The sequence below is a fragment of the Bison bison genome, unplaced genomic scaffold, assembly GCF_000754665.1.
Source record: "Bison bison bison isolate TAMUID 2011002044 unplaced genomic scaffold, Bison_UMD1.0 scf7180017864469, whole genome shotgun sequence".
In the NCBI taxonomy this organism is placed as follows: Eukaryota; Metazoa; Chordata; class Mammalia; order Artiodactyla; family Bovidae; genus Bison; species Bison bison.
This window is the reverse complement of record NW_011495030.1, coordinates 6,971,180-6,990,764: the sequence shown is the minus strand read 5'-3', so window position 1 is coordinate 6,990,764 and position 19,585 is coordinate 6,971,180. Positions and strand designations below refer to the sequence as shown.

Here is a 19,585-nt window from a genome sequence, read left to right as displayed (position 1 = left end):
CGGGTATTAAAGTCTCCCACTATTATTGTGTTATTGTTAATTTCTCCTTTCATACTTGTTAGGATTTGTCTTACATACTGCGGTGCTCCCATGTTGGGTGGATATATATTTATAATTGTTATATCTTCTTCTTGGATTGATCCTTTGATCATTATGTAGTGACCTTCTTTGTCTCTTTTCACAGCCTTTGTTTTAAAGTCTAATTTATCTGATACGAGTATTGTGACTCCTGCTTTCTTTTGGTCCCAATTTGCATGGAAAATCTTTTTCCAGCCCTTCACTTTCAGTCTGTATGTGTCCGCTGTTTTGAGGTGGGTCTCTTGTAGACAACATATGTAGGGGTCTTGTTTTTGTATCCACTCAGCCAGTCTTTGTCTTTTGGTTGGGGCATTCAACCCATTTACGTTTAAGGTATACCTATAGTTTTTGAAGTGCTTTAATTTAAAACCTGTGGTAAAATAGGTATCAGTGTAAAATATATTGTTTAATTCCTTTTTTGAGAAAGGATGAGAATGGTATTTCTCATAACTCATAGGAAAGAAGATGCATTGGTTATGTATTATTTATTTACATATTTATACATTCAAAATTCATTCAACAAATATTCATTGATCATATAAAATGTTTATATGTGTTGCTGTAACTTGATTTTTATTAAAATTATTTATATATGTTACCACTAGTCTCAGAAAACTTTGTCTATGTGTGACATACCCCTTTGCAAGTAAACTAAAACAAAGGGCCAGAATACAAATATAACCTAAAATTTTAAACTTAGCAGTTCTCTGGTAGAATCCCAAAGACAGCTTCAACCATAGCATTTGCACATTTAATCAAATTTTCTGTTATTGTCATTGATTATTTTGTTGCTTTTATGGTTCAAAAGAATTATTCAACTTTAAGTATGTTACTTATAAGTGTGTGAGTCTTTCATGTTTCTTAAGATTGGAGACTTTTCTGTGCAGAGAAGGAAATACTGTTCATTCTAGTTCTTTAATGCTTTTTCTTTAGGAAGCTAGAAGTAATAATTGCTGAAAACCAGTTGCATTTTAAAGGTATTAAAACTTGGAAGTTGCTTCTGGATGCATAGCCAAGTAGTAAAACAAGTTTGAGTGAGAAATCAAATCTTCCCACAGGCTTCCATTTATACTTATAATGGCTGTAATAGATGGACCAAGCATGGCTAAGGATTTTACATGTACTTGTATTTAATCTTTCCAACAAACTTATGAAATGTGGGTATTGTTATTCCAGTTTTACAGATGAGGACGCTGGGGTTTAGTGTGGTTAAATAACTAGTATACAGGCAAATCTAGATTCAAGTCACTTTTGATTCCAAGACTGCTATGCCAGTTGAGACAGCTGATTTGGTACAAAAGAAGTTGTTTGAAATAATTTTAGATTTCTCTGGAGCTGTGCTTCTTGCTTTTTGCTATGATACTGCATTAAAAGGAGATAACAGACAGCAGGTATGAAGGTAGAAGTAAGAAAATTATAGTAATCCCTGAGTAGTAATGAATTTCTTATTGCTTCTGTAATAACTGTTTCTTTCTTTCTTTTTGAAATTAGGAAAGTATGATAACACATTTGCGGGAGACTTAAAAAATACAGAACAAAGTTACATATAGTTCTACTATATATATTACAATTTTTTAAAGTGAATAAATTAAGATTTTTAGTTGGAATTGCAATATCAAATTCTCAAAGATTAATAGAATGAATAGACAGAAAAGTAGAAGGCCTGAAACGCACTATGAACCAATTCAACATAATGAAGATTTATACAGTTTTCAGCTAATGTGTACACGTAGTAAAAAATAATTCAGGTAGCCCAAGAGTGTATACAGTTGAATTATGTTTGCCTCCCACGCCTGTGTCCACTAGAGTCAACTGTTCTATCTGATTTCTGGTTATTCTTCAACAGATAGAATTAACATGGATTTTTTTTTTTTTTAATTAAGAATGACATTTGAGCATCAAAGAAACAAACTGGAAACACCCAGGTCTAGAAACTGGTTAACACCCAAATGGGCCAAACTAGGGATAGATGCCAATGAGATTCATTGATGAGAATGCAGACAGGCCATCCCGTTAGCCTCCATCCCATAGGAAAGTCCTCCAGGTAGGCTTGCTCCATTTTATAGATGAGGAGATTGGTTATTTCTGTCAAGTGCATAGTTCCATATAGAGCCAAACTCAGATGCAGGTCTGTGACTCTCACCTTTCCATTCTACTGCAGTGCAAGTTACCTCTGGATGTGAGAGTGTTGTGAAGAATTGTACAATTGAAGTGGTCTAAAATTGACTAGAGTTTCTGCAGGTAAGCTAGATAGCAAACTTTAGACAGCGAAAGGCAGTGGAAGATCTTTCTTTTTTAACTTTTAAAATACATTTTTAATATTACAATAGATTTAGATTTACAGAAAGCTTATGAAGGTAGCACATAGAATTCTCATGTATCCTGCACATATTTTCCTCTTATTAACAGATTTTCCCACTCTAAAGTCGCTCTTTAACCCCCTCTTTCCACACTATACTATTTGAAAGGCGGTTACTCCATGGAGCCCACACTTAAGGAGTCAGGAGTTATGTTGCACCTCTTTGAGTGGGAAGTAGCTTTGTGAATTATTTAAAATACTTCTGAACAAGATATATGTTTCTTCTCCCTATCTGTTTATTTATTTAGCCAATCATTTATTTATGTAAAGTATGGATTCAGTGATATTTATTTTATACTTTAGGTTAAAATCCAATATTGTTTTATTGCTCAAATTATTCTAGCTTTGGTCATTGGCAGCTTTTTAACTGTTCTGTGTTAACTCCTATGTTTCTTTGGCATACCCTCATCATTGTGTTTTGTTTCATTTTTTTTCTTTTTTGAGGCTTTCCTTTCTCCTCAGGATGCATCAGACTTACCTTTACATTTTCTGCTTTACTCCTAGAATCAGTCACTTCTCTGAGGGGCCCTGGTTTCTTTTACTGGAAAATGGTATTAGAAACTGTGATTTTGATGACAGATAGCAGCTCTTTTAAAACTAAATGTTGAGTTGAAAAGAAAGTTATAGCCCTTGTCCCTTGAAGTGCTGAATTAGGTCATTGCAGTAATATATTTGTTAATATTGTTAGAATATAAAACTTGCCTGAGTGAATTGAATAGGATGATCATAAGAGTTTTTAAGGTAAAATTCTAAGAAATATTATTTTATTATTCTTTTCTGTTACTTAAAAAAATAAAAGAAAACCTGTCCTTGATGGCACTTTATTTGACTTAATTTGTCCTTGACCAGAACCTGAGGCAAAACTTCAAAACCTGGTAATTTGAAACAGGTTGGGATTAATGCTAGGATTTGAGAAGACTTTATGCTCCATTAGGAAAATTACCAAGCATGGAGTCTATGAAAGACATATAATTAATATTTATCTAAAGAATAATGTGTCACTAAGCATTATAAATTTGTGTAAGAATGAATGAGAAACTATTAACAAAAAGCCAAAAAAAAAAAAAAAGTAGAAAGGAGAAGGAAAAATGACCACTGAGCATGGTTACAGTATCTAAACAGTGTGTCCTTACTGATTTATAGGAATATTCCCTATTAAAGATCTGGCCTTTCTAATGCTAGAATTGAGATTTCTCTTAATCTGAGATATTTGTTGATAGATCAGACAACCCTTTCGGTGGGGGCATTAAGGGATTTGCATATATGTATTTGCAGTCTTAGTAGTACTGATGAACATTTCTTAAAAGTTTATTTCTCAATTTTATTTTTTGCCCTGCCTTGTAAGGCAAGTATTCCCTTTTGCTCTTCAGCATCTACCATTTCAGTAAACAAGTTGAATTTTTACACCTCATCTAGCAACCAGGTCAGAAGTATCCCAGGATCTGATAGGTGAATGTGTATAGTGTATGTTTGTTTAAAAAAAAAGAAGCAGCAGCAATTTTGTAAGAATTAACCAGATGCTTTTTCCTGGGCTACAGTCATTACTATCCTAAACTGTTATATTATAATTTGCTGTTTTTTAGTTTAACTGTGAAGAGTAGTCTTTTGAATCAATGTAAATAGAAAAGTATTGAATTAAACTGATGAGGCGCGATTGCAGTTAGTAAAAAGTACAGCATTAATGAGGAAAAGAACCAGGCAGGTAAGAACTGAAAGTTAAATGAAGCACCCTCTAATGAATAAGCAAACGTGACTCAGTGCCCAGAAAAATGGAGTGAGACAGAGATGCCCAGAGAGCCCTACCATGAAAATAGCTGGCAAACCTCAAGAGGGATGGAGCTGAGTTTAGACATTAGGAAATTAAAACAAAAAGGTACTGACAGAAGTGCTTAAGATTATGCTTGAAGAGCCTGGAAATGCTGATCTGGGACTCACTGGAGGAAAACATAAATGCATTAAATGTGCACATTTGCTTGATGTAGTATGCCATTTAATTCTTACATCAGCTGTTTCATTTATTATGTCATTTTATTCTTTCATCAGCTCTTTAAGGCAGTGTATTATTACCTACAGTATTACAGATGAAAGAAATGAGGCACAGAGGGGCTTGAGAATATGCTACCAACCTCACAGCAACTAATCAGGTAAACCCTGATCAGGGTTTAAAATTTTGAATTTTGAATTCCAAAGCAGTTTGGAGATCAAGGTAGAGAGAAAAACCCAATTCAGTTTAGCATACACACAGACACTTAGGACCAGGACAACCCCGGGATGATTTTGGAGTCAATGGGTTGAAATGACTAAGAGAAAGGAGTTTAAAATGGTGGCTGTTGGGTTGAGGTAGTTTAGAGCAGTTGAAAAATGAAGACTGGGATAGCCTGCTGTATTCAGAGGGCCTTGGAATGGACTGAGGACTGGAGATAGCTGATGGAGCAAGTGGACTTGGTGATTGACTGAAAGGTGGAGATGGGGTTATTGTTGGTCCATTTAATTATCATTTCACATTCATTTTGATCTTATCAGGATTCTTATAGACTAAAGAGACTAATTTGTGACTCTCCTCTTGAGGGGAAGATATATTTTAGGGGTTATTCTTGAGTCCGGAAAACTGGTTGTTGGTATTATTAGTCTATTTGTGAATGGGAAAGGAGAATAAGGAAAACCACTGTGAGCTGTAAGAATGTAATATATTTTAAATGGTATGTTTATGTTTACAGAGTAAATCTCAAGAGCAAATTAATTACAGGTCTGTAGTTCTTGAAGTTAAGTAGGCTAAGTAGGGGAAAAGCATGATTTAATCTTGCTTTATTGCTGGCCAAATCTCTAGGCTGGTCATTTTTTCCTTTTAATAAAAATCCTTGTGGTTCCTTGTCTTCCCATTAGCTCATAGTTGAGAGCTCTGGTAAGTTGTCTGTGAGACGGAGTGTATTAGGCTTGCTTGATTAAAATTGTTCATGAGAGATCAAGCAGACAAGGGACTTTTAGCATAATTAAAAAAGCACTGCTAGCCTTTAAAGACGAGATTTCAGAGATTTCTGAACTTAAATCCACCTGTAGGGAAGTGTGTTTATGTAATTAGATTCCAGTTCTCTCATGAACCCTTCTTACTTAATTCATACATGGTGTCCTTTCCTTTTATGGAATATCATATTTTCATGCAGGAGTTGAGAAATGCTGAGGAAAGCCAGAACTTGAATGTGCTGAAACATTTCCCTTGAAAGATCATAATGTGATAAGTTAAACAATCAGTTACCTGCTTACGTTAACCTGTTTGTTTATAAAAAGAAACTCAGGAACAAAGTTGAAGATAGTAAAGAGAAAAATCAAAGCGAATTGCATATCCTGCTTTCGCTGCCTAATCTGAGAAAATTTATATCAGCGTTTGAAAAATAGTCTCCTTTTATTTAATGGATATCTTAGCCCAAAGTATTTTTTTTTTTGTCTTTTCATTTTACAGCCCAAATTTTTCAGTGCTGCACTCTGAAATCATTCAGTTATTATCCCCATTTTACTATCATGTTTCAGGGGGAAAAAAAAAGATGATTATAGTTAATGTGGTTTAAAATGGCATCTTTTGTCTAAAAGCAAAGTTGACTGCTATATACTTTTAGAGCACTTTATTGAGCACTTCAGTTTTCCTTTGTGTGTTTTTTAAGATACCTTTTAGTTTTTCAGAAAGCATAAATCAAAATGTTACTGCTATAGTGAGGCAGTGTTTTAGAAGAAAATTGCCAAGGTGTGAATTTTTTTTTAACCTACCTACCTGTATAAGGCATTTATTTCATGGACTAAGGATTACTGAACATGTGAACATTTCTTTAGGGAAGTCATTTTCCTTGGCTAATAAGTAATGTTTTGTTTTCACCTGGAAAATTGCTTTAGAACATTTCTCTTGTAATTAAAATAATTTTTCCATTAGCTGAGAGTAGTGCTCAAAGCTTCTTGACTTTTTTTTCTCTAAGTTCCATCTTATTTTGCATTTTTTAAAAGAATTAAGTCTAGGCTGATTGTAACATAACACAACAGGATCTAAGCTATTTCCATGTCATCCCAGTGCAAGTGGATAATATAATAAAAGAAGCTCCCCAAAGTGTAGCATAAATTATCCCAGTTATATATTAAGACTGATTTTAGGAACTTAGTCAAAGATATATTGGCTAGCATAAAAATAATTTAAATTCATAAAGAACTGAGAAAGCTTGGAATTGAATTTTTAAATGGTTGGAGGTTTTTTTTTTTTTGATGTCCATATCAATCTGTAGGAAGAGAGCTCTAAACAAGGTTGTATCTTGAAATGGTATAATCTGAATAGTTTTGTTTGTGGGAGGAGGTCACAGAAAGGTTATTCCTCTGGCTTTTTTCTTGACAAGTAGTCAGTACTTCACAGATCCCCAGGTTTCCAATTATTTTGTATAGTCTTGAGAATTAATTTTTGCATCAAATTATACTTCCTTAGATTTGATTGAATAAACTGTTTTGATAGGACTGTACAAATAGGCTAGATAATAATAGTTGCTTCAATTAATACATACTTTAGGATGAAATCATAAAGAATTAACAAGGTGCAGTGTGTGTTATAATAGTGGCAACTAGTATATCTCTGTCATAGGCAGTATAATTTCTTTTGTGTATCACAAAAAGGAAAACCCTTACGTTTTCCTTATTCTTGTTTAATTTAAGATGCTAGTTAGTATAGCCATTTAATTGTTTATTCATCCACCTGTCCACCATCCATTCATTTAGTCAATAAACATTTATTGAACCTTTCTCATATATGGGGAATTGGACTTGGGTACTGGTGATTCAGAGATGAATAACTGCTCTTGAGATTATTTTTTTCAAGAAACAAATTCACAAGTAATTAGTATGAATAGAGTGCTGTACATGGAAAAAAAGATACATCTAATTGTTGCTGAAATGTCAATGAAGACATCAAAGGGGAGGCAATATTTAAAGTGAGTCTGGAAAGATAAAAAGTTCCTTCAGTTCAGTTCAGTCGCTCAGTCGTGTCCGACTCTTTGTGACCCCGTGAATTGCAGCATGTCAGGCCTCCCTGTCCATCACCAACTCCCGGAGTCTACCCAAACCCATGTCCATCAAGTCGGTGATGCCATCCAGCCATCTCATCCTCTGTCATCCCCTTCTCCTCCTGACCCCAATCCCTCCCAGCATCAGAGTCTTTTCCAATGAGTCAACTCTTCACATGAGGTGGCCAAAGTATTGGAGTTTCAGCTTTAGCATCATTTAGCAACACCCAGGACTGATCTCCTTTAGAATGGACTGGTTGGATATCCTTGCCGTCCAAGGGACTCTCAAGAGTCTTCTCCAACACCACAGTTCAAAGGCATCAATTCTTCGGTGCTCAGCTTTCTTCCTAGTCCAACTCTCACATCCGTATATGACCACTGGAAAAACCATAGACTAGACGGACCATTGTTGGCAAAGTAATGTCTCTGCTTTTCAATATGCTATCTAGGTTGGTCATAACTTTCCTTCCAAGGAGTAAGCGTCTTTTAATTTCATGGCTGCATTCACCATCTGCAGAGATTTGGAGCCCCCCAAATTAAGTCTGACACTGTTTCCACTGTTTCCCCATCTATTTCCCATGAAGTGATGGGACCGGATGCCATGATCTTCATTTTCTGAATGTTGAGCTTTAAGCCAACTTTTTCACTCTCCTCTTTCACTTTCATCAAGAGGCTTTTTAGTTCCTCTTCGCTTTCTGCCTTAAGGGTGGTGTCATCTGCATATCTGAGGTTATTGATATTTCTCCCGGCAATCTTGATTCCAGCTTGTGCTTCTTCCAGCCCAGCGTTTCTTATGATGTACTCTGCATAGAAGTTAAATAAGCAGGGTGACAATATACAGCCTTGACAAACTCATTTTCTTATTTGGAACCAGTCTGTTGTTCCATGTCCAGTTCTAACTGTTATTTCCTGACCTGCATATAGGTTTCTCAAGGTCAGGTGGTCTGGTATTCCCATCTCTTTCAGAATTCTCCACAGTTTATTGTGATCCACACAGTCAAAGGCTTTGGCATGGTCAATAAAACAGAAATAGATGTTTTTCTGGAACTCTCTTGCTTTTTTGATGATCCAGCGTATGTTGGCAATTTGCTCTCTGGTTCTTCTGCCTTTTCTAAAACCAGCTTGAACGTCTGGAAGTTCACAGTTCACATACTGCTGAAGCCTGGCTTGGAGAATTATGAGCATGACTTTACTAGCGTGTGAAATGAGTGCAATTGTGCGGTAATTTGAGCATTCTTTGGCATTGCCTTTCTTTGGGATTGGAATGAAAACGGACCTTTTCCAGTCCTGTGGCCACTGCTGAGTTTTCCAAATTTGCTGTCATATTGAGTGCAGCACTTTTACAGCATCATCTTTCAGGATTTGAAATAGCTCAACTGGAATTCCATCACCTCCACTAGCTTTGTTCGTAGTGATGCTTTCTAGGGCCCACTGGACTTCACATTCCAGAATGTCTGGCTCTAGGTGAGTGATCACACCATTGTGATTCTTTGGGTTGTGAAGATCTTTTTTGTACAGTTCTTCTGTGTATTCTTGCCACCTCTTCTTAATATCTTCTGCTTCTGTTAGGTCCATACCATTTCTGTCCTTTATCGAGCCCATCTTTGTATGAAATGTTCCTGTCGTATCTCTAATTTTCTTGAAGAGATCTCTATGGATGGAGGTTTGTGACATTGTATAGGAGACAGGGATCAAGACCATCCCCATGGAAAAGAAATGCAAAAAACCAAAATGGCTGTCTGGGGAGGCCTTACAAATAGCTGTGAAAAGAAGAGAAGTGAAAAACAAAGGAGAAAAGGAAAGATATAAGCATCTGAATGCAGAGTTCCAAAGAATAGCAAGGAGAGATAAGAAAGCCTTCCTCAGAGATCAATGCAAAGAAGTAGAGGAAAACAACAGAATGGGAAGGACTAGAGATCTCTTCAAAAAGTTCTTCACCAGGCTGAAAATAAGAGGAAGGCCATGCTGAAAGGTGAGAACAGAAAGTACAGATGCATTGCATTTCTTAAGGAATTGCTAGTATCTATTTGGAATATACAGGAGAAATAATTGGAAGTGGTGTTGGAAAAGTAGGCAGGGATGTTTCTCATTCACCACATTGATGACTTTAGGCTCTACTTGTAGGGAGTTACAAGGCATTGAGGGAAATAAAGCTGGATAAGTAACATGAGATTATTTTGTACTTTTGAAAAATAAATTGGCTAGGATTATAGGAAATATTCAGATAGGGAAGAAAGAGATTTCATAGTAAGCATCAGATGGCCTAGTGAATTAGAAAGCAACCTTATATCATTGGGTTTTGGAGCCAGACAGACTTGACTTCAGATCCTAGATATGAAGAAGGTTCCCTTAACTTCTTTCAGCCTAAGATTCTTCATTTATAAAATGGAGATAATAGCTGTCTTGAAATATGGTAAAGTTCAAGAGCTCAAAATTCTTTGCTTAAATTTGTAGGCTTATATACATATTCAATAAGTGGTAGCTGGTATTATTAGTTATTGTCCTGTAAGTACTTAGAATTACATGGTAAAAATTATAAGTGCTCCTTTCCCTCAAGAAATTTATAATAATTTAATATATGCTAAAACAAATGAGCAAGATAAATACATATTTTTTAAACTGTTTATTTTTGAAGTCTCCCTTATTGCTTTCCCTGTGTGGATAACTCAGTTGAAGATTGACAAATGGGTTCATTAACCTTGCTCATATATTCCCAAATACTTTAAATCATTCAAAATATTTGGTGTTGATGGGTTTATGGTCTGATAAATATGATTAAATAAATTTCTCCCCAAGTGGAAACTGTTCTATTTTTATAATCAGTGCATTTAATGATCAAGAAATACTGTCTCCTATCTCAAGTGGGAATTTCTTCTAGGATCCCCCTAAACAGGTGATTAAATTTCTGCTTGAACTCCTTTGTGAGGGTCCTTTACCCTACAGAGAAGTCTATTCCACATTCAGCTCAAACTGGAATTGTAGGATATTTTTCTCATGTATTTTATGCAGCTTAGTTTTAATTTCTACTGCTTGGGTACTAGTTCTCTCCCCAAATCAAATAGACCAAATCTAATCAGTTTTCACTTGCTGTGCCATCTACTGTTTGTCAAAAGCCATCCTGTCTTTTTTCAGGCTTCTCATTTCCAGGTTTACTATATTTTCAGGTTTTCCAGGTTTTGTGGTTGTTGATTTGTTTAAGGAACAGGTTTGTTGACATATATTTGATATAAACTACACACATATGTTAAGTATACAACTTTGATATATGCACATATTTGTGAAACCATAACAGCAGTCAAAATAGTGGATATGCATTTACTCAATGGTTTCCTTGTGTCTTTTTATATTTCCTTTGTTACATCACTCCCTGTCCCACCAAGCCAGATCCCACCCTTCCAACCCCTACAATCACTGCTCTGTTATTGTTGATATGGATTAGTTTACATTTCCTGAACTTTATGTAAATGAAATCATACAGTATGCATTCTTTTTTTGGTCTGGCTTCTTTCATTCAGCATAATTATTTTGAGATATATCCATATTGTTACAGATAATGATATTTTATTTCCTTTTATAGATGAGTAGTGTTTCATCATAAGGATATACCACAATTAGTTTGTTCATTCACCTGTTTATGGACAATTGGATTATGTCCTGTTATTAAATATTATGATTAAAGTAATTATGATCATTGATATAAGACTTTGTATGGACATAGGTTTTCTTTTGAAGAAAGGATGATACATACCTAGGAGTAGAAAAGTTGGTATACATGATAGGATATGTTTAAATTTTTAGGAAAAATTCCAAACTCTTCAAACTAATGGTACCTTTTTATATTTCTACCAGCATAGTATGAGAGTTCTAGTTCCTCTGCATCCTTACCAACACATGGTATAATAGAGTTTGTTCTACTGTACGTGTAGTTGTTTCTCCTTATGGTATTAATTTGCATCATCCTAAGGTTAATGGTTTTGAACATGTGCATATTTATCATCTTTATATCTTCACTGAAGTCTGTTCAACTCTTTCATCCATTAAAAAAAATCAAGTTGTTATTATTGAATTTTTTTGTTGTATAGTCACTCAGTCATGTCTGACTCTGCGACTCCATGGACTGCAGCACGCCAGGCTTCCCTGTCCTTCACTATCTCCCAGAGTTTGCCAAAACTCATGTCCATTGAGCCAAAGATGCCATCCAGTCATCTCATTCTCTCTCACCCACTTCTCCTCCTGCCCTCAGCCTTTCCCAGCATCAGGGTCTTTTCCAATGAGTCAGCTTTTTGCATCAGTTGGCCAAAGTATTGGAGCTTCAGCTTCAGCATCAATCCTTCAATGAATATTCAGAGTTGATTTCATTTAGTTTTGACCTGGTTTGATCTCCTTGCTGTCTAAGGGTATCTCAACAGTCTTCTCTAGCACCACGGTTGGAAAGCATCAATTCTTTGGTGCTCAGCTTTCATTATGGTCCATATGAATTTTAAGAGTTCATTATACATTATTGATAAAAGTCTTGTACTGGACATATGATTTGCAGATATTTTCTCCTAATCAGCTTGTCCTTTCATTCCCAAACACAGTGCCTTTCAAATAGCTGAAGATTTAATTTTGATAATATCTAATTTATCAATTTTATCTTTGATGGATTTTAGTGGTAGCATCTTTCTAAAAAAGTCTTTGAAAGAAAGAAAGCGAAGTCGCTCAGTCGTGTCCGACTCTTTGCAACCCCATGGACTGTAGCTTACCAGGCTCCTCTGTCCATGGGATTTTCCAGGCAAGTGTACTCGAGTGGGTTGCCATTTCCTTCTCCAGGGGATCTTCCCAACCCAGGGATTGAACCCAGGTCTCCTGTGTTGCAGGCAGACGCTTTACTGTCTGAGCCACTAGGGAAGTAAAAAAAAAGTCTACCTAACTCAAAATCTAAACTATTTCATCACATATTCTCTTTTATAAGTTTTATGGTTTTACTTTTGACATCTGTGTCTACAATCTACTTTCATAATAAAGTTTTTGGTTTAAAATAATTTTCAACTTGCAGAAAAGTTACAAAGGTAGTAAAGGAGTTTATTAATCACTCTTTCTCTTAATAACATCTTATGTAACATGGTAAATTTGTCAAAACTAAGTAATCAGTATTGGTACATTACTATTAACTACATTTCAGACTTTATTTAGATTTCACCTTTTTTTTTAAACTTTTCTATTCTAGAATTCAATCCAGGATTTTACATAGTGTTTAGGCCTCATAGCCCCTTAGTCACCTCTGATCCTTGACAGTTTCTTAGTCTTTCCTTGTTTGTTTTTAATGACTATGACAGTCTTCAGCAGTACTGGTCAGATTCTTTGTAGAATGTCCCTCAATTTGAGGTTGTCTGATGTTTCTCTTATTTCGACTGGGATAATTTTGGGGAGAAGTAAGGCGATGGCACCCCACTCCAGTACTCTTGCCTGGAAAATGCCATGGACGGAGGAGCCTGGTAGGCTGCAGCCCATGGGGTCATGAAGAGTCGGACACGACTGATCGACTTCACTTTCACTTTTCACTTTCATGCATTGGAGAGGGAAATGGCAACCCACTCCAGTGTTCTTGCCTGGAGAATCCCAGGGATGGGGGAGCCTGGTGGGCTGCCGTCTGTGGGGTCGCACAGGGTCGGACACGACTGAAGCAGCTTAGCAGCAGCAGCAGCAGCAGAGGTAGGTAGACACATGGTGTCAACACGTTTTATCACTGGTGCTCCTTAACCTTGATTACCCCACCAAGATGATATTTGACAGGTTTTTCCACTGTAAAGTTAATCTTTTTCCCACCCTTTCCATGCATTATTCTTTTGAAGCAAGTTACTAAGTATAGCCTTGCTCCAGGGAGGCAGAGGGTAGGGGGGTGAGGCGGGTTTGGGGGGAGGATTTATGCTTCCTGGAAATGAGTATCTACCTAAATTGTTTGAAATTATTTTGAAAGATCAGTACTATAAATGGTTTTATTTTCCTCTTTTCCCCCGCTTATTTATTTATTCAATAATTTATTATACCAATATGAATTCATGTATATTAATTTTATACTTTTGGTTATAATAAAATACTGTGTTTTAATTTTGCTGCTCAGTTTGCCCCAGTTTTTGCCATTCCAACTCTTTGAGGTTGATTCCTGTATATCTTGGACTTAACTTTTCTTTTTTTTTTCTGCCTTTCTTTCCCCTTTTCTCAGTACTTCTTTGTTTTCTGCCACTACAAGATGTTTATTTTCAGTGCCCCAGCCTTAGAATCAGCCAGTTCTCAAAGGAGCCCTAGATACATTTGGGGGCGTATGTTATTTAGTAGAAACCAAGATGTGGGCATTAGATATGCTGGTTTCTGCTAGTGGGGTGTCACTGTGTCTCGGTTCCTTCAGCAAGCACAACCAGGAAATATATGTATGCATGCTAACCTATGGTATACACATCTAAAATTACTTTTGCATCTGACCATTTTTATCTATATTAGTCTAATTCTGAATTCATACTGATATTGTTGACTCTTCCGTAATGAATAATGTTTATTCATAAGGTGTCTCTCCATCAGAGAGAAGCATGATTCTCACCATGTGTATTTGTTCAACCACAGTATACATGTAAAGCAGTTTCAGAGTCATTAACCTGTACCCTGGAATCCATTTCGAGTTAGTTTTTGTATATGGTGTGAGATGGATGAGGGTTCACTTTTTAAAAACGTGAATATTCAACTGTTCCAAAAATATTTGTTTATAAGGCTATCCTTTCTTCACTAAATGCCTTTGCATCTTTGTTAAAAACTGATTTTCCATTTATATATTGGTCAGTTTTGGAACTCTCTGTTCCATTTGTTGGTTTGTCTTTCTTCATTCTAATAACTTAACTGTGTTGATTATTGTAGCTTCATAGTAAATCTTGAAATCAGGTAATGCTATTAGCCCTCTTTTTCAAAGTTGTTTGGCTATTCTATGTCATTGCATTTTTTTATGAATTTTAGGATAAGTTTGTCAGTTTCTACCAAAAAAGACTAGTGGGATTTGGATTTGAATTGCATTGAATCTTTTGATTAATTTGGAGAGAACTGACCTCTTAACAATATTGAGTCATATCTCTCATGACTATATAATACCTCTCCATTTATATCTTTAACGTCTTTCAGGAGGGTTTTGTAGTTGTCAACTTATAGTCTTAAACATCTTTTGTCAGATTTATTGCTAAGCATTTTATGTGTATTGATGCTACTGTAAATGGTATTGGCTTTTAATAGCAACTTCCAATGATTAGTTATTAGTAAATAGACATATGATTGATTTTTTTAATATTGTTTGTCATTCAACTTACTCCAGTTCTGGCCATTGGGAGCTCTGTTTGGTTGGGTTTTGTGTCCCTTGGACTTACATCTTTTTTTTTTTTTTTCCTTTTTTTTCCCTTTTCCCAGCACTTTCTTTTTTATTGACACCACAAGATACCTAAGGCTCATCTTATATTTTCAATGTCCCATCCTTAGATTAGCAGTTCTTAAAGGAGCCTTAGTGTCTTGAAACCTTATAAAACTTACTAGTTCTTGTATCTGTTTTATAGATTCTGTCTGATTTTCTACATAGAAAATCATGTTGTTTGTGAATAAAGAACATTTTATATCTTCCTTTCTCGATGCCTTTTCATTTCTTTTTCTTGCTCAGTTGCAACAGAGAAGTGATGGGAGCAACTATTTCTAACTTGTTCCTGATCATGGAGAAAAGAAGCATTCAGTCTTTTCCCATTAAGTATGATGTTAACTGTAGGTTTGTCATAGATGCACTTTATCAAGCTAAAGAAATGTTCTTTTTTTATCTTGTTTGCTGAGGGTTTTATTAGGAGTGAATGTTGGATTTTATTGAGTACTTTTTTGGTACCTGTTTAGATGATCATAAGATTCTCTGTTTTTAGTTTCTTGACGTGGTGAATTACATTTAATTCACTGTCCCTTTCAGTTTTGAAACCCATAATTGACTCTACTTGGTTTTGATACATTATATTTTATGGATATTGTTGGATTCAGCTTTTTAGAAATTTTATATTTAATGGGGGAATATTGGTCTAATATGATCTCCTTTTAAAATATCTATGTCTGTTTTTGTTATCAAGAGCAATGCTGGTCTCATAGTATAAATTGGAAAGTATTCATTCCTCTGTAATTTGGGGGGAAATTTTTAGACTTATTTCTCCGGTGAAACTACCTGGGGATGGATTTTTCTTGTGGGAAGGTTTTTAACTACAAATTCAATTTCTGTATTAAAGGTTTACTTTCATTATCTATTTTCTGTGTAAACTTTGGTAATTTATATTTTTCAAGGAACTGATTATTTTTTCTAAGCTGTCAACCTTACTGGTATAAAGTTATTATAATATTCCCATATGATCTGTATATTCTGTAGTGATGTCATGTTTCTCATTCTTGATATCTTTTTCTTTCTGATCAGACACATCTATCTAGCCAGCTATCAATTTGTTGACCATTTTAAAGAATAAGCTTTCTATTTCATTTACTTTTCTTATTTTACTGTTTTCTACCTCATTGAATTCTTTTTATTATTAAATTTATTATTTATTTACTCTCTTCTGCTTAATTTGTGATTAATTTGCCCTTTTTCTGGTCGTAGAGTGGAAGGTGAAGTCAATGAGTTGAGATCTTTATATTTTTCTAATACAGATGTTGTCTACTATAGATTTCCCTATAATTACTCTTTTAGCAGCATTGCACAAAGTTTAATATGGTGTGTTTACATTTTTTTTCCATTACATACTTTCTACCTCCTCTTTTTGTTTCTTCTTTGACTCTGGTTATTTAGAAGTGTCTAATTTAGTTAATATTTGGGAGCTTTCCAGAGATCTTTCTGTTATTGTTTTCTAATTTAGTTCAGTTGTGAGCAGAGAATATACTTTGTATGACTTGAATCCTTTTAAATTTGAGACTTGTTTTATGACCAGAATATTCTATACCTTGATTTCCAGTCAGTTTTTGTTTCATGTATTTTATTTTATTTATTTATTTTTTTTGAGGCTTGGTGTCTGTATTTATTTAACTAAAAACTACTTCAGCAGTCTATGCGTTGACCAATACATAGACTTTATTTTTTTTTAATTTTTATTTATTTTAATTGGAGGCTAATTACTTTACAATATTGTGGTGGTTTTGCCATACACTGACATGAATCAGACATGGGTGTACACGTGTTCCCCATCCTGAACCTCCCACCCACCTCCCTCCCCATCCCATCCCTCTGGATCATCTCAGTGCACCAGCCCTGAGCACCCTGTCTTATGCATCGAACCTGGACTGGCGATCTGTTTCACATATGATAATATACACGTTTCAATGCTGTCAAATCATCCCACCCTCGCCTTCTCCCACAGAGTCCCAAAGACTGTTTTTAACATCTGTGTCTCTTTTGCTGTTTCGCATATAGGGTTATTGTTAACATCTTTCTAAATTCTGTATATATGCATTAGTATACTGTATTGATGTTTTTCTTTCTGGCTTACCTCACCCTGTATAATAGGCTCCAGTTTCATCCACCTCTTTAGAACTGATTGAAATGTATTCTTTTTAATGGCTGAGTAATATTTCATTGTGTATATGTACCACAGCTTTCTTATCCATATCTTTCTTATCTTTTTCATGTATTTTAAAGCTCTTTTTTAGATACATAAACATTTAGGATTATTATGTTCTCTTGATGAATTGACTACTTTATTATTATGAAATTATCCTCTGTATTCCTTGTAACTGTTCTATCCTGACATCAACTTTTTCTGATATTAGTATAGTCACTCTAGGTTTCTTTTGACTAGTGTCAGTGTGGTATGTCTTTCTGTCCTTTTCCTTTTACCCTGTGTGTGTCTATATTTAACATACCTTTTTCAGAGACAACATATTGTAGGGTCTTGCTTTTTTAGGAATGTGATGATATGTGTCTTTTAATTGGAGTGTTTGGATCATTTACATTTACCATGGTTGTTGACATGGTTCATTGTAAGTCTGTCATCTTACTGTTTGTTCTCTGTCCCATCTGTTCTTTGTTCCCTTTTTCTCTTTTCCTGGCTTCTTTTGTTTATTTGTATGCTGTTTCTGTGGTGATTTCTAAACCCTTTAAGCATCCTGGTTGTTATTTGGGTTAGCTTCAGTTTTTTGGAAGATTGTGTAGATTTATCATGTCAGATTCTCAAAGCTTGTATGTTTAATGTTCTCTAAATGTTTTTGACTAGGAAATTAAGGTTTTTTTCTTAATCCTGAAAAATTGCTTATGGCTTTAATACTTAGATGTTAATGTAAACCAGTGTTGCAGTTGGTGTTGAATAACCCTTTTTAGGATCAACTATTGGCTTCTGTGTTCTTTCCATTCCTTGATGCAAGACTCTGTATGAGAAGGTGATATATTTGGAGCCTGAGGGTTTTTACTCCTGAGGACCAGATGAAGTGGATCTTAGAGAAGCCAGCTTGCATTCCTAGGTTAATCAGTATTTATCTGTCTTGATTCAGGATCATTTTCCACCCCCCATTTTATTTAGAAAGAGGAGAAAAAGAAGAGAGATAAATTAATAGTTATTTTCTATATCAGTCTACTCTTTCTTTCCCAAATAAAGGACTGATGTAGTACATGTTTCAAATAATGAACAACATATTCCTATAAAGAAGTACATCAGTATGTCATCCAACATGGAGAAGGCATTTCATGTCTTATAATTTCAGTAGAGAAGGGAATGGCATGACAGAGAAAGGAGACATGAGCTTAACTTTGAGTGATGGTATGGTTATTTTATCAGGTTTGGAAATTGCCAGATCAGCACCTATCTATCTTGGATTCTAGGAAGTGGCAAAATATGAGCTCTGTATGTAGGTTCTCAAGAGGCCTATGTAAGGCCATTCACCCTGGCCTTGAATTGAGAAAAAGAACTTCTCCAAATTCCTCCTTTCCTGAATTTGCCTTGTTCCTAGTGGTTTTCCTTGAAATAGCTTTGTCACTAGAGGATTTTTGTTGAAGTAGCTCTAGTTTCTAGAAGATATGTAAATCAGGGTATTCTTGTTCATTCTGTATTCTAAGTCTAGCTCTTAAAATTTCAAAGAAGCAGAATGTGGTACATCCCTATTAAATGCAGGTGCTTTCTGCCCTGTTTGCTTCAGACAGTTGAGTGTCTATAGTGGTTAGAACTGATGATTTGTAAGCTGATGAATGGGTGCCAAAAACTGAATATCTCTCGAGTACAGTGGAGCCTATAGTCTGGTCTCCATGAATATTAGGGCAGTGTGCCAACTAGAGCTGGCTTAATTCTGCAAGCAGGAGCCCTTTGCAGAAGGATTCATGGTAATTAACCAATTCAAAGTGCAATATTTTCCTTTCATTAATTTGGCAGAAAACAACTAAATATCTACAACAAGAATGTTTTTGACATTTTCACTTGCTGCTTGGAAAAGAAAATGGATACTTTGAATAATACTATAAAGAAAACTGCTAAGATTTTGTCATTTTTATTTAAACTTCTTAGTGTGGATTACTCAAATAGGAACTAATTTTTTTTAATTAAATAGGAATAGTTGGCTTCATGGGTGATCAGAATTGAGTCATATTTTGAGGTAACTGGCTTGATTATTAGGGAGTTTATGGCTTGGACTCACTGCCTTTTACATCTCCTTTTTCACATGTCTAAGTAATAGAATTCCAGTTTGGTGTGATAATTTCCTATCCTTTCTCCCTTCAGAAGTTGATTTCTACTTCACATGTGACTTAGAATTCCTCTCTGTTCTTTTTTTTTAGATTAAATATATTTGTTGTCTTAATAAGTTGATTCCAGTAATGGTTAATTTTTTGCTTAAAAAAAAGGTAGTTAGAACCAGTCCCTGGGAATGAAGTATTTTGAATAATTTTGGAACTAAAGGTCCAGTGACAGCAGATTTTTCCCTGGAGGAATTACTGAAAAATATTTGTTTTAGGATATATTAATCTTTATATAAATGCTCTTATCTTTTGAAAGCATTTGTCTTTTCACTAAAAATATGTTTAATAATATTATTCATGTCTTTGATTACTGGGGTCTGGTTTTTGAAAACTTTCTTTTTAGTTGAGTTATTTCTTAGTTTTATTTATTTGAGTTAT

The 19,585-nt window shown here is 35.1% G+C and overlaps 1 protein-coding gene across 8 annotated transcripts in view; it reads left to right on the top strand.

The window, feature by feature from the left end:
• RFX3 (regulatory factor X, 3 (influences HLA class II expression)) overlaps positions 1–19,585 on the top strand; it is a 333,454-nt gene that overhangs the window by 83,363 nt on the left and 230,506 nt on the right. Inside the window, exon 2 of one of the 8 annotated variants that reach the window (XM_010860702.1) lies at positions 2,240–2,319. The exons of 6 other annotated variants lie outside the window; for them this stretch is intronic. The gene's annotated coding sequence lies outside the window, so the exon portion shown is untranslated. Of the gene's footprint in view, positions 1–1,733; positions 2,320–19,585 lie in introns of those variants that run through there. One more of the 8 variants, XM_010860701.1, reaches the window with a different exon arrangement.